General features: G+C 40.2%; 2 pseudogenes; both read right to left on the reverse strand.

The window, feature by feature from the left end:
- Positions 1–280: 280 nt before the first annotated feature.
- LOC127089284 (uncharacterized) lies at positions 281–380 on the reverse strand (annotated as a pseudogene).
- An 11,730-nt stretch (positions 381–12,110) lies between these two features.
- On the reverse strand, positions 12,111–12,210 carry LOC127089286 (uncharacterized; annotated as a pseudogene).
- Between the last annotated feature and the right edge of the window lie 1,407 nt (positions 12,211–13,617).

Raw genomic sequence — 13,617 nt, forward strand, 5'->3', positions numbered from 1 at the left:
AAACCTTCGCTGTTGCAGGCTGTGCAACAGAACCAATTCTCTGGAAATCCTACCGAGGATCCAAACCTTCATTTATCCGTATTCGTCCAATACGCTGATACTGTTAAAGCCAATGGTGTCACTTCAGAGGCAATTCGACTTCGTCTTTTTCCTTTCTCATTAAGAGATAGCGCTAGAAGATGGCTTCAATCTCTTCCTTCCAACTCAGTCACCACATGGAACGAGTTGAAGAAAGTTTTTCTTGCTCGATATTTTCCGCCAAGCAAAACAGCTATGTTAAGAGCCCAGATAAACGGATTTAAACAGAAAGACAACGAGTCTCTTTTCGAAGCATGGGAAAGATACAAAGACATGATGAGACTTTGCCCACACCATGGTTTGGAAGACTGGTTAGTAATTCACACATTTTATAATGGTCTCTTGTACAACACAAGGTTAACAATAGACGCCGCTGCAGGTGGTGCACTAATGAACAAACCTTATGCTGAAGCTTACCAACTTATCGAAAGCATGGCCCAAAACCACTATCAGTGGGGAACCGAACGAACAATGGTGGAAAAACCTCAAACGAAAACTGGCATGTACGAGATAAGTAACCTTGATCACGTTAATGCAAAAGTGGATGCTTTGGTCCAGAAAATTGAAAGTTTAAATGTATCACCTCCAGCCGCCGTGGTTGCTATAACTCAGAATTGCGAGGTCTGTGGAATCCAAGGTCACACTCCTACGGATTGTCAACTCTTGACAGGAATCCAAGCAGAGCAAGTGAACTATGCTCAAGGAAGCCCCTACTCGAATACCTATAACTCAAATTGGAAGAACCATCCAAACTTTTCATATAAAAGTAATAATGCTTTGTATGCACCTGGACAGTCTCCAAATCAAGCCCCAGCTATACCTCCGGGATATCAGAAACCGAACCCATCCATGCCTAACAATAACGCCCCTAGGAAATCCAACTTGGAAATCATGATGGAAAACTTTATAGCTTCCCAACAACAAACCAATAAAGACTTTTTAAACCAGAATGTACACACTGGCGAACAACTTAAACAACTAGCAAGCAAAGTAGATGCCTTGGCTACCCATAACAAAATGCTGGAAACACAAATATCACAAGTAGCCCAACAACAAGCACCTACTGCTGCCCCAACTGGTACATTCCCTGGACAGCCCCAACCTAACCCGAGAAGCCACGCTCATGCAATTATATTAAGAAGTGGAACGGAAGTGGAAGGACCGTCTGATCCAAGGATAGAAAACCAAAACCCTAAGAAATCAACTGAGGAAAGTGAACCTAAGGAAAAGGAAGAAAGTAATAAGGAAACCCTAGAAAAGAAGGAACCTTATGTACCTCCACCACCTTACAAACCACCTATCCCTTACCCTCAAAGGCTTGTTAAAACCAAAGATGCGGGCCAATTTAGAAAATTTGTTGATCTCCTTAAACAATTAAACGTTACAATTCCGTTCACCGAAGCTATTACGCAGATGCCCTCCTATGCTAAATTCTTAAAAGAAATTCTTTCTAATAAGAGGAAACTGGAAGATAGCGAAACCGTTACACTCCCTGCCGAATGCAGCACTATAATCCAAAACATGCCTCCTAAACTCAAGGATCCAGGTAGTTTCTCTATACCCTGTCACATAGGAAAATTTGTCATCGACAAAGCCTTATGCGATTTAGGAGCCGGAATTAGCGTTATGCCTTTATCCATATGTAAGAAACTGGAAATGGGAGAATTAAGACCAACCAAAATGTCTGTGCAACTAGCAGATCGTTCCATAAAATATCCTGTAGGAATTCTTGAAAACGTTCCCGTACGCATAGGTCAATTCTACATTCCAACGAATTTTACAATTATGGACATTAGAGAAGATGATATTACACCCATTATACTGGGAAGACCGTTTTTAGCAACTGCCGGTGCAATCATAGACGTAAAACGAGGACGACTCACCTTCGAAGTAGGTGAAGAGAAAATTGAGTTCATTCTTTCTCAATTCTTGAAAGCACCTGCAATAGAAGATACATGTTACTTCATGGATATCATCGATGAATGCATAAAAGAAGCAGAGTTAGGAGAAGACAAATCATCAGACTATCTTTTAAAAGACAAATCTAACCAATGTTTAGCAATAACACCGGACCCCACGCAATGTCTTAACAAACCAACCCCTGACCTGAAAACACTTCCCAAAAATCTGAGATATGAATTCCTAGATTTAGAACTTGAACGACCTGTGATAGTTAATGCAGACCTAGGAAGACTCGAAACAGAAAAACTCCTACATATCTTAAGAAAGTATCCAACCGCACTAGGTTACCACATCACTGATCTTAAAGGAATAAGTCCTTCTATTTGTATGCACCGCATCATGTTAGAAGAAGACTGTAAAACCTCTAGGGAAAACCAGAGGAGACTAAATCCGATCCTGAGTGAGGTAGTAAAGAAGGAAATAACCAAGTTATTAGAAGCAGGTATTATATATCCTATATCTGATAGCAAATGGGTTAGTCCTGTACACGTAGTACCAAAGAAAGGAGGCATAACCGTTATTGAAAACGAAAAAGGGGAAACTATAACTAAACGAATCGAATCGGGATGGAGAATGTGCATTGACTATAGGAAACTAAACAAAGCAACCCGAAAAGATCATTTCCCTTTACCATTCATTGACCAGATGTTAGAACGATTAGCAAAACATTCACATTTCTGTTATCTAGACGGTTATTCAGGCTTCTTCCAAATACCAATTCACCCTGATGACCAAGAAAAGACAACGTTCACGTGTCCTTTTGGTACCTTCGCTTATAGACGAATGCCGTTTGGCCTGTGTAATGCTCCTGCAACCTTTCAAAGATGCATGATGGCAATTTTCGCCGACCTTCTCGAAAACATCATGGAAGTATTTATGGATGACTTTTCCGTATACGGACAAAGTTTTGAAGAATGCCTTGAAAACCTAGAAAGAGTTCTTGAGCAATGTGTGAAAGTAAACTTAGTACTTAACTGGGAGAAGTGCCATTTTATGGTACAAGAAGGAATTGTTTTAGGACACATAATCTCGAACAGAGGAATTGAAGTAGACAAAGCCAAAATAGAGGTAATCGAAAACCTTCAACCCCCGAAAACTGTGAGAGAAGTACGAAGCTTCTTAGGACACGCCGGTTTTTACCGACGATTCATCAAAGACTTCTCTAAGATAACTAAACCTTTAACCGGACTATTGATGAAAGATGCTGATTTCATATTCGACGACAACTGTTTAAAAGCATTTCAAGCGCTTAAGCAAGCATTGATCTCCGCACCCATAATGCAGACACCCGACTGGAATGAACCATTCGAAATAATGTGCGATGCCAGCGATTATGCTGTAGGTGCTGTTTTAGGACAACGAAAGGATAAAAAGCTTCACGTTATATACTACGCAAGCAGAACCCTGGATGAAGCGCAAATGAATTACGCCACTACCGAGAAAGAACTCCTAGCAGTTGTATTTGCGCTAGATAAATTTCGATCTTACTTGGTCGGAGCCAAAATAATAGTTTACACTGATCACGCTGCTATCAAGTACCTTTTAACAAAAAAGGATGCTAAACCTAGACTCCTAAGATGGATCTTGTTGCTACAAGAGTTCGATTTAGAAATCAAAGACAAGAAAGGAACTGAAAACGTAGTAGCAGACCACCTCTCTAGACTTGAGAACCTTGAACCAGAAAGAACCTCAATTAACGATGATTTCTCGTACGATAAACTTATAGCTACTTTGGAAGAGAACAACTCCGACACGCAAGCAGAAACCACCTTAGCTATATCTGTCACACCATGGTACGCTGATCTCGTCAATTATTTAGCTGCCGGAATAATTCCGCCCACTTTGTCCTACCAGCAGAAGAAACGATTCTTTTACGATATAAAACACTATTACTGGGACGATCCCTTACTTTTCAAAAGGGGCCCCGATGGTATTTTCCGTCGATGTATACCCGAAGAAGAGGTAGAAAATATAATCCAACACTGCCACTCCGCTCCTTATGGTGGACACACAAGTACATCCAAGACCTGCTCTAAAATCCTACAAGCCGGCTTTTATTGGCCAACTATATGGAAGGACGTACATGCGGCTATTAAGGAATGTGACAGATGTCAACGCACGGGAAACATATCTAGACGTGACGAGATGCCACAAAAAGGTATTTTGGAAGTAGAGATCTTCGACGTGTGGGGAATAGACTTCATGGGACCTTTTCCATCCTCTTTCGGTAACAAATACATACTCGTGGCAGTTGACTACGTATCAAAATGGATCGAAGCTATAGCTTCCCCAACAAATGACACCCGAGTAGTAACTAGACTCTTTAAGAATATAATATTTCCGAGATTTGGCATCCCAAGAATAGTAGTCAGTGATGGTGGATCGCACTTTATATCCAAGGTACTCGAAAAATTATTATTTAAATATGGCGTGAGACATAGGATAGCGACACCTTACCACCCTCAGACCAGTGGACAAGTGGAAGTATCTAACAGAGAAATCAAGCAAATACTAGAAAAAACAGTCGCCACTTCAAGGAAAGATTGGTCATTGAAATTACCAGAAGCTTTGTGGGCATACCGAACTGCTTATAAAACCCCCATAGGGACGACCCCATTTAAGCTCATATATGGAAAATCCTGCCACCTCCCGGTAGAATTAGAACATAAAGCCTATTGGGCTATTAGAAATCTGAATCTAAACTATAAAGCCGCCGGTGAAAAGAGAATCCTTGACATAAACGAATTAGAGGAACTCAGAAGAGACGCCTATGAAAATGCCAGAATCTACAAAGAAAGAACAAAACAATGGCATGACAAGCGTATATCAAGGAAAATCTTCAAGCAAGGCGACGCAGTCCTTTTATTTAACTCTAGACTAAAGTTATTCCCGGGAAAACTACGATCCAGATGGTCAGGACCTTTTCATATCACTAACATCTTTCCCAGTGGAGCAATAGAAATTAAAGGCAAATCCACAGAACCGTTCACCGTAAACGGGCAACGTCTAAAACACTATCACTATGCGGAAACCAATGGAGATTCGCAAATCCTACACTTAGACGAAACGCCTCCAGGATTAATAGATTATATTTAACAGTTTCTTTGTCGAGCTTGCGACATTTAAACAAAGCGCTTAGTGGGAGACAACCCACAATTATTTTATTATTTCCCTATATTATTATTATTTTCCTATTTCTTCCTTAATTATTCTTTTAATTTCTGTTTAGTATTCATTCCTAATTCATTTTAATTTAATAATAACTTTTCTTTCTTCTTTCGGCATCTGGCCAAATCCTGACTAAAACTCATGTTTTCTTTTCTCTAGCTAACACTAACCAGATGGGACATATTGATCGTATGGGTATCAAATTCAGAGGAATGGCTCAGAAACAAAAGTTTGAAGAACTAGCCACTAGAGAGATGCTACCTAGTTTATATGCTGATGATTGGGCCATGACTGCCCTTGGACTGAGACAAAGTGTCCTGTATTTGCTGAATCAGATAGGATGGGAGACATCCCCTATCCTAAGACATTTCACCACCTACCGGAGACTCACACTAGAATTCCTTAGCTCATTAATCTATCTACCCAGCCATGGAAAAGGAATTAGCAGAGGTTTTATCCAGTTCAGAATGTTCAACATGGAGTACCAATTTAATATTAGAGACTTTACCAACCTTTTGGGTTTTCCTACCTCCTTTGACACATTCACAGTAAGCCAGGAAGAACTTTTTGAATATAGAGAACTTGAACACTTTTGGGGTGAGTTGATTGGAAATGACGAGCCCGAGGAACATGAGTTTCTCTCTGGAAACATACACAACCCGGCCTTTCGCTATTTCCATAAGATCCTGACCCACACTTTATTTGGGAAGAAGCCAAATAGTACTTCAGTTTCACGTGATGAACTCTTTATCATATTTTGTGCTTCCCAGAACCGTCCAGTAAACGGTGCCACTTTTATGTTAGCTAATTTGGACCACCTTATCCAGGATGAGCGAGCACCAATCCGAATAGGCGGTTTGATAACTATGATAGGTAATGCTATCGGATTACGTCAACCTACGCTTGACCTAAGCCCTTTTTGTGGCATTACTACTATGAGTATACCCTTCCTCTTCAACTCTATGTTTATAGCAAACCTAGGGTCTGACGAGTTTGAGCTTATTATTGATAACCAAGTTCTTTGCCTTTTCACCATGCCCGATCCTAGGACTAGTGTTCATAACCGCAGTAACTGGCTCTACAACCTGAACGAAACCCCCTCTCCGGCTAGATCCACTGAATCCATCCAAGACTATGAGACTTATGATGACCAGATCCCTCATGCTGAATCTGACCCTCAGACACCATCTGACTATTATGATATTGACCCTCCTCCTCAACCTGTTCAGACCGAAGAATCAGCAGTATCCGACCTCCGGCATCATATGCCCGGAACTGATTATAACACCGCCATTGAAGCTTTGATGTCAGAACAAGGCGCCCTCAGAGAAGAATTTACTGACATGAGACACGAAGTTCTAGGGTACATGAGCAGTATGACAGATCAGTTTCACGAGTTGCTACATCGTGTTAACTCTTTTGCTCCTCCGGCCAGAGATCGTGCAGATGGATAGTATTTATTTGTTTTCTTAGTTATTTAGTTTTAAGCTAGATTATTCATTAATGTTATTTGAATTCATGTTCGCATTTGTTTCCGTTGCGCATTTCTTTTGTTCTTCTTTCCAATATTACATTATGATCATTTATTGGAAGTTATTTATTTAATTTTATCATGCAATAGCTATTATATTCTCTACTGTTGCTACCTATGACTTATTATTATACAAGGTAAAATAAACATGCAGGAGAAATTAAATTGCAGAATAAATGTAGAAAACAAACAAAAAATATATAATAATATAATAATACTTACCTGAAGGACGCTAGCTGAACATTGGCCAAACAGACAGTGTGACGAGCGTCACACATTCTGTCACGGACGTCACACTAAGAACCTGTTACGCCCGTCATGCACCTGTAACGAGCGTAACGCCCTTCAGACTAGGTGAACGTTAAGGAGCCGTTGGAGACGAACGTTACACCCCTTCAACTTTTTTATCTTCCCCATTTATTCACATTTACCCACATTCATTCACTTTTCAACCACCTCCTTTCCAACTTCCAAATTCTTTCCCTATAAATACCCACCAAACCTTCCTTCATTCACCACAAACCATTCCTCCTATCAAATACATTTCTTTTCTTTCCAAATCACTCATTCAAAATTCGTTCATCACAATGGCGGGAAATCAGAATTTCGGAAATATCATCTTCCGATCCGAAGATGAAAATTATCAAAGGGAGCAATTCGAGCGTTTCCAACAGCGAGGCGTCGTTTCCACCAGGTATCCCGATTTAACTTGTTTACAACAATTAGGATTACTCCAAGGTATCGAATGGATGCTCCGCCTAGCCAACTTAACCTTCCTTTGCACTCATAATCAACCCACCTACCCATCCCTAACCTTAGAATTCTTAAGTTCATACGACTACACCACTCCCGCCGGTGAAGACGAATTTTTAACCGGTACCGCAACCTTCCGTATGTTTAACACCGAGTACTCCTTAACCCAAAACCAATTGAGTACCATGCTACAATTTCCCATAGAAGGTCTGGTACACCCCAGAATCCCTCCAAACTCAAACTGGAACACAGTTGACGTCTTCGGCCTTTTCAAGAAAATTTCCGGTGTAGATACCTACAACTGGGAAGAGCTCCTTCTTTCCCATATACATAACCCCACTATCAGGTACTTTATCCGCATCTTGCAAAACACGGTTTTTGGAAGACCAAACAACAGCAAGGTCAACTCAAAGGAGCTATTCTTCCTCCAGTGCGTTTTCGAACCGGATACTCAGGTAAACGCCGCCTCCTTTCTATTTCATCATATCCGCACCTTATGTGCTAGAGGCAGGCAACCTTTTATAATTGGTGGATTAATCACCACCATAGCACTTGGCCTAAACCTAGGGGATAAACTCCAAACTTTAGAATCTCTACCTCCCCTATCTATGGATATCAGCTACTGTCGATCCAGCCGCCTGATTAAGAACAGAGTAGGCGGAGGATATTATCTGATGGTGAACAACCAGGTAGTCCCAAGCGTTGTTCTACCAAATATCGACCTAACTGATGTCACAAACCCCGACCGCCACCTCTATGATCTAAACGCGCCCGAAGCCACCGAGCCTTCACAAACAAACCCGCACACAGACGAGTTTGAAGCAATGGAGCACGGTGATCATCCTCCTACACAACAGTCAGTCCCGCTCAACCCTTCCGGTAATGCAACTGGCCCATCCTCCCAACGTCGTCGACGAAGAAGGCCTGCAACCAACGACGACATCATGGATGCTATTGATGGTATGCAGGCACAGAATGTCGAGATGATGCAAATGATGCGTCAAATGCAACAACAACAGGATGCTAGGAATGCCATAACCGACCAGCGGTTTACTGAGTTGTTCAGCAGGTTCGACAACTTAGACTTACGTCAGAGATCACCAGGTCCAAGAACCAGAGGCGGAAGGCAGCCTTAGTTGTAGTTTCTTTTTCCCTTTCCATATTGTATTTCATTTCCTTAAAACATTGGGGACAATGTTTAGTTTAAGTATGGGGGGGAAACCATGTTCTTTCCATTTCCATTTCTTCAAGTATGTACCTTTCCTTTCATTGCTATTTTAATTATTATTTACAAAAAAAAAAAAAAAAAAAACTATTATTTTAAGTTAAGTCCCGAGTGTGAACAAATTTCCATTATCTATTCCCTCAAACTTTCATGAGCCACAACAACAAAAAATCAACACCCAATAAGTATAAAGGTTGCTCATCTTTTCGATCTTGAGTCGAATCAAGACAAAGACTACTACCGCCAAACACTCTAAACGAACCCAACACGTTAGATCAGGATAAGTACCTATTATACCAATCCCTTGAACTTTTAGTTTTATAGTAACCCCGAGTAGTTTATACGAGAAGTCAGCACCATCTTAACAGCAAACTACGTGGAGAGCCGATGAATATAGGTGAATGATTCCCAAAGTAACATAAAAAATATATATCAGGAAATGCACTAATTAAGTTAGGTGATCCTTACCAGATCATTTAATCTAAAGGTTGCAGATCATACAAAAACACAATATGAAAGATCCATTATGAGTTGGTTCAGTAGGTATCTGGTACTGAACTTGGTAGGGCGAACTACGGTTCGATCCCCCGCAATTTGCAATGGGCTGAATAACGAAGTTATCCGACTTATGTACCAGAACTTCTAGCTAAAAGGGGGATCATAATCACTAACCGGTTACTCCACTATGTGCGCGAAAAGATAAAGGGCTTAATGTGATTTCGCTAGAATGAAAACGGGTGAAATAAGAGTAAAGGAACCAGGATAGCTATCATAGTGTACTTGAACTGATTTGCATAAGGCAGGGTTATACAGGTTGTGACGGTGGTTGTTGATGTCAAGATTAAACTCAAGTTGCTTCTAAACAAAATCCACTTGCAACCTATTACAAATTGATGTGTGTTCTGAAATTTCATCTGGCTAAATTTTTAAAACGATTTCTATACTGTATTTTGCTTGAGGACAAGCAAAGATCTAAGTATGGGGGAGTTTGATAACACGAAATTATATCATTTTTTAGGACTTAATTCAATTAAATTTTATTATTATTTATTTCAGTTCACTTCATTTTATAAGATATTACGCGGTATTTTCTTCTTATTTGTCTCAGGTGGCTTATTTTGAAGCACAAGTAAAAATGAAAGAAAAGGAGGTGCAAAAAGGAAAGAAAATGAACCAAATGTCAAAGCCCAGCCCAAAACACAAAACACAGGTGCCGTGCATGTGACGGACGTCACAGAGGGCGTGACGAGCGTCACGCCTTGCACACTCCTGTGACGGACGTCACACATGGTGTGACGAACGTCACACCATTCCCCTACTTTTTTGGCGCAAGGAACGCCTCAGAGACGTTGAGGAGACGTTGAGGAGTGTTGAGCCCTATATCCACGCCATGCATTTATGCACGTTGAAGACTTTTTGGCAGCGGAAGCGGTTACTCAAACATATATAAATAGCCACTTGCAAAACCAAAGAGGGTTCGGAAGCTTTTCCACATTTTTTCCTTTGCCGTTTTCGCTTTTGCATATTTTCCTTTCCAGCAACTTAACATTATGTTTCTCTATTATTTTTACGAGTTCTACATTATCTCTTTTGCAATTTCTATTTCCTTTTTCCTTTTTAGCATTTAGTTAATTCTTTTCGTACAATAGTTTCTACACCGGAAACTATTGTGCACCTTTTTATCGGATCTAACCTTACGTTAGAATCTAGTTTTATTTCCTTCGTTTTAATTTGTTGTTTAACTGAAGAATCCAAGAACAAATCCTACCGGCTTGTGGTGGAGTGTTCAAGACTATTGTTTACCTCATTCAGGTTCTTTAATTATTATTTAATGCTTTGTTTTATTATTTATTTATATTATCTGCCTGGGATGAGTCTGTTTATGCATGATAAGTATTTTAGTTTGTTTAGCATGTCTGGCTAATTCGCCTAGATATCGGTATGTAAAGTAAGCGGAATAAGGAATCAAAACTCAGTCGGTTAAATTAAGTTTAGAATTAAAATCACTCTTTTTACGGTCTCAATTTACAGGTTTAATAACAAAGGTTTTTACGAAAGTAAAAGACATAAAGAAGTTAAAATCAATAGAGCGAGAGTTTGAGGTTTTAACTGGACAGTGTAAATTAGACATTAATTCTAGATCAGGGCGAGAGCAAGTTTTAGAGTTAATTAAATTCCGATCTTTTCCAAAAAGTATTTTTAAAGATTGAATGTGAGGACGAGAGTTAAGCATTCGAATTTAACTATATAACCTAAGTCAACAGAGCGAGAGTTTGAGATAAGGGTGTTTAAACGGTCAGTGTTTTCTTGAAAAGAGTTTCTATGGACTGTATTGCTTTCAAAAAATGGTTTTTGACTTAATTATAAGTGACAGCTACATTAACATAAAATCATGGTTTATTCAACAGAGCGAGAGTTTGAGATAAAACTTTTAATCAATATAGTCAACTGAAAAGATTTATTTTAAAACCAAGAGACCGACGAAGGATTGATTCCATAATTACGACGAACTACATACTGATATCTGTTTTATTAATATTTAATCTAGATCTTAGTTTAGTTTTTAGCTTTCCCCCAAACAATCAAACATTGTTCACCTTAGCTTTACGAAGTAACCTTAGATAACGGTATATCGATTCATAAGTCCCTGTGGGATCGATATCTTTTAAAACTACGCGATAGAACTGTGCACTTGCAGTTTGTACCCCAAATTCGACTCATAAAGTCGAGCGATCAAGTTTTTGGCGCCGTTGCCGGGGACTTTTATTTAATCGATATCGTAACTCTTCCGTTACGCTGTAGAGACTAAGGTTTCTTTTTCTTCTATTCTTTCTTTAGTTGATTTGTATGCCACGCACTCGCTCTCAAGGCGAACCGCTCTATCTACGAATCAACGATATCGAACTATATCTCCGAGTCCTATGACGAATTCGGGAATATCGTGCTGCAAACAATCTCCCTCCTATAGAACTTCCTGATTTCAAAAACCTTTTTCCTTCGATAACCGAGATGGCAGAACCAGCTCGTGCTCTTAGAGATTACGCCGCTCCATCGCAAGATGAGCCGCATTCAAGTATTGCTCCACCCGCAATCGAAGCAAACAACTTCGAACTTAAACCTTCGCTGTTGCAGGCTGTGCAACAGAACCAATTCTCTGGAAATCCTACCGAGGATCCAAACCTTCATTTATCCGTATTCGTCCAATACGCTGATACTGTTAAAGCCAATGGTGTCACTTCAGAGGCAATTCGACTTCGTCTTTTTCCTTTCTCATTAAGAGATAGCGCTAGAAGATGGCTTCAATCTCTTCCTTCCAACTCAGTCACCACATGGAACGAGTTGAAGAAAGTTTTTCTTGCTCGATATTTCCGCCAAGCAAAACAGCTATGTTAAGAGCCCAGATAAACGGATTTAAACAGAAAGACAACGAGTCTCTTTTCGAAGCATGGGAAAGATACAAAGACATGATGAGACTTTGCCCACACCATGGTTTGGAAGACTGGTTAGTAATTCACACATTTTATAATGGTCTCTTGTACAACACAAGGTTAACAATAGACGCCGCTGCAGGTGGTGCACTAATGAACAAACCTTATGCTGAAGCTTACCAACTTATCGAAAGCATGGCCCAAAACCACTATCAGTGGGGAACCGAACGAACAATGGTGGAAAAACCTCAAACGAAAACTGGCATGTACGAGATAAGTAACCTTGATCACGTTAATGCAAAAGTGGATGCTTTGGTCCAGAAAATTGAAAGTTTAAATGTATCACCTCCAGCCGCCGTGGTTGCTATAACTCAGAATTGCGAGGTCTGTGGAATCCAAGGTCACACTCCTACGGATTGTCAACTCTTGACAGGAATCCAAGCAGAGCAAGTGAACTATGCTCAAGGAAGCCCCTACTCGAATACCTATAACTCAAATTGGAAGAACCATCCAAACTTTTCATATAAAAGTAATAATGCTTTGTACGCACCTGGACAGTCTCCAAATCAAGCCCCAGCTATACCTCCGGGATATCAGAAACCGAACCCATCCATGCCTAACAATAACGCCCCTAGGAAATCCAACTTGGAAATCATGATGGAAAACTTTATAGCTTCCCAACAACAAACCAATAAAGATTTTTTAAACCAGAATGTACACACTGGCGAACAACTTAAAACAACTAGCAAGCAAAGTAGATGCCTTGGCTACCCATAACAAAATGCTGGAAACACAAATATCACAAGTAGCCCAACAACAAGCACCTACTGCTGCCCCAACTGGTACATTCCCTGGACAGCCCCAACCTAACCCGAGAAGCCACGCTCATGCAATTATATTAAGAAGTGGAACGGAAGTGGAAGGACCGTCTGATCCAAGGATAGAAAACCAAAACCCTAAGAAATCAACTGAGGAAAGTGAACCTAAGGAAAAGGAAGAAAGTAATAAGGAAACCCTAGAAAAGAAGGAACCTTATGTACCTCCACCACCTTACAAACCACCTATCCCTTACCCTCAAAGGCTTGTTAAAACAAAGATGCGGGCCAATTTAGAAAATTTGTTGATCTCCTTAAACAATAAACGTTACAATTCCGTTCACCGAAGCTATTACGCAGATGCCCTCCTATGCTAAATTCTTAAAAGAAATTCTTTCTAATAAGAGGAAACTTGAAGATAGCGAAACCGTTACACTCCCTGCCGAATGTAGCGCTATAATCCAAAACATGCCTCCTAAACTCAAGGATCCAGGTAGTTCTCTATACCCTGTCACATAGGAAAATTTGTCATCGACAAAGCCTTATGCGATTTAGGAGCCGGAATTAGCGTTATGCCTTTATCCATATGTAAGAAATTGGAAATGGGAGAATTAAGACCAACCAAAATGTCTGTGCAACTAGCAGATCGTTCCATAA

Source organism: Lathyrus oleraceus, chromosome 5 (assembly GCF_024323335.1).
Source record: "Lathyrus oleraceus cultivar Zhongwan6 chromosome 5, CAAS_Psat_ZW6_1.0, whole genome shotgun sequence".
NCBI classification, from domain to species: Eukaryota; Viridiplantae; Streptophyta; class Magnoliopsida; order Fabales; family Fabaceae; genus Lathyrus; species Lathyrus oleraceus.